The 2,331-nt window shown below is 37.4% G+C and overlaps 1 pseudogene; it reads right to left on the reverse strand.

Moving 5' to 3' along the window:
• Positions 1–1,615: 1,615 nt before the first annotated feature.
• LOC147881667 (uncharacterized) lies at positions 1,616–2,124 on the reverse strand (annotated as a pseudogene).
• Between the last annotated feature and the right edge of the window lie 207 nt (positions 2,125–2,331).

Raw genomic sequence — 2,331 nt, forward strand, 5'->3', positions numbered from 1 at the left:
CAGAATATCGTCCCAATTTTCACTAGCAAACTGAATAGACACAAAGTTGGATGATGAGAGCTTGAGTGTGTTTCACGTTGTAAAGAAGATGTAGACTTTGTAAATGTACAACAGTTGATAAAATGTACTATTCTCAGTTGGTGTAATTATATGTTATTCTCAATTGGTGTAATCATACATGTTTATAAATATACAATTTTTAAGTCTAGTTTTGGAGTATATGTTATTCTCAATCTTTATTCAAGATCTACTATGATATACATGTGCTTGAATTATTGTGTATGTTGCATCACATAAATTGAAAGTGAGGAAATATTTGGAAAATGGCAACAGGAAACACTCAAATCTATGGGATGCATATATTAATTGATAGCATCTATTATCTGACTATTAGTATATGTACTATGTTAAGCAACATGAGTTCTATGCTTGTTAGCATGTGTTCTGAGTTAGGTAGCATATGTTCTCTGCTAGTTAGCATTTATTCTCTACTATGTAGAATATATTATCTACCTATTAGCATATGTTCTGTGTTAGGCAGCATATATTCTATGCTAGCTAGCATATGTTCTATGCATGTTAGCACATGTTCTATGCATGTTAGCACATGTTCTATGCATGTTAGCATATGTTTTGTTTAAGTTAACCTCTATAGTTTTGGTCTAGCTAACTTCTAAAGCATATATGCTATTCTACGCCTATTAGCATATGTTATCTGCTTGTTAGCATATGCTCCATGCTAGTTAGCATATTCTCAGTGCTACTTAACTTCCAGAGTATATATTATTCTATGCTTGTTAGCATAGGTTCTATGTCAGTTAGCATATGTTCTATGCTAGCACTGTACAATAATGTAAATGTTTAATGTGAGTGTTTTATATGTTAGCATATGTTTTGTGCTAGGTGGCATACTTGCTATGTCTATAAACTATAAGAGACCTTTTGCTTGGCTATCTATACTTCAGTCTGGACTAGCTTGTTGATATGGCCCTTGCCACGGGGAGCCATCAAGGGCCATATCGACATGCCAATGGATATTGTCGATATGGCAAGGGGTCCCCTTCAAGGGCAAGGGCCATATCGACATGCTAGCCACCCCATTCTATCGCAAGTAAACAAGCGGGATGGGTGTGTCTATGTAGGACTTTGTTGACGCATCTTCTTGTTTATACAGAGACCAACAGGAGGGATTGATGTATGCCATCATTCATTTTCTATATTTGGACAATATATTGCATTATCTTCGTGAAAGCATGAAATTCACCTTCACTCACGGACCTGTGGGTAAACCCCCTTGGGTGACTAGCTAGAAGAAGTAAGAAATGGGCATATGTCCTGTCTCTAGAAGAAGTTCTGAGTATGGTGTTGTAACCTTCACACCCAAGTGTTGACATCAAAAAGCTTTTTGCATTTCCTCAATGTCATTCCATGCGGATGGTGAGAGAGAGAGAGAGAGAGAGTGAAAGAGAGAGAGACACACAGAGAGAGAGAGAGAGAGAGAGAGAGAGAGAGAGAGAGAGAGAGAGAGAGAGAGAGAGAGAGAGAGAGAGAGAGAGAGAGAGATTTCCATTTGAAAATGGAAGTTTATTAAATGTCAAGCATTACCCAAAAAAAGTTAGATCTCAAAGGGCATGCTATTATAGATTGGCTTGTACATCTTTGATGTGATACAATAGATATTTCTTTTGTGGGGGATATGCTGCATGGGTATCTTGATACAATGGACAATATGTGATATTATGTGAACTGGGGGCATATTTGAAAGGAGGTTGAAGGAATAGGCATCTATCTGCTTGTAATACAAACCTTTTCTGACATATCATGGTTTGGGAATTTCATTTTCCCATTCATCCTCATAGTCTTGTTTAGCCTCCTCCTTCTATGCAATACATTTGATGAGGTAAAAGTCAACTGCCTCTATATTGGTTGTAGAATGGGGTTTGACTACAAAAGTGTCACCAATCTACAAAGCATTACTTAATACATCATAATGTCCCTCATATGTTACCTCATCATATGCATCTTCATCATCACCAAGGGGTTTAAAATTGGGCAAGGGCACCAAAGGTGATAATCCCATGAATAAACATGTGCTTTGTTGATGCATCTATTCCTAATGGCCATGCATGCATGCATCACAAAAGCAAGCCAAATGTCTCATGGAAAGTCTTGTAGGGTCCCGTGGGTTATGACTAAGAACAACATGCATAGATCGTGATTTTGGGATACTTCCACAATTTTATTTTTCCTCCCTATTTCACATCTCCTACTTTAACCTCCCAAAAAACACTGGTGTAGTTTCTCTATTTTGAAGGATAGCAAGCTTCATCC

This window comes from Dipteris shenzhenensis, chromosome 30 (assembly GCF_047967505.1).
Source record: "Dipteris shenzhenensis isolate YYH24624 ecotype China chromosome 30, Dip_SZ_1.0, whole genome shotgun sequence".
Lineage (NCBI taxonomy): Eukaryota > Viridiplantae > Streptophyta > Polypodiopsida > Gleicheniales > Dipteridaceae > Dipteris > Dipteris shenzhenensis.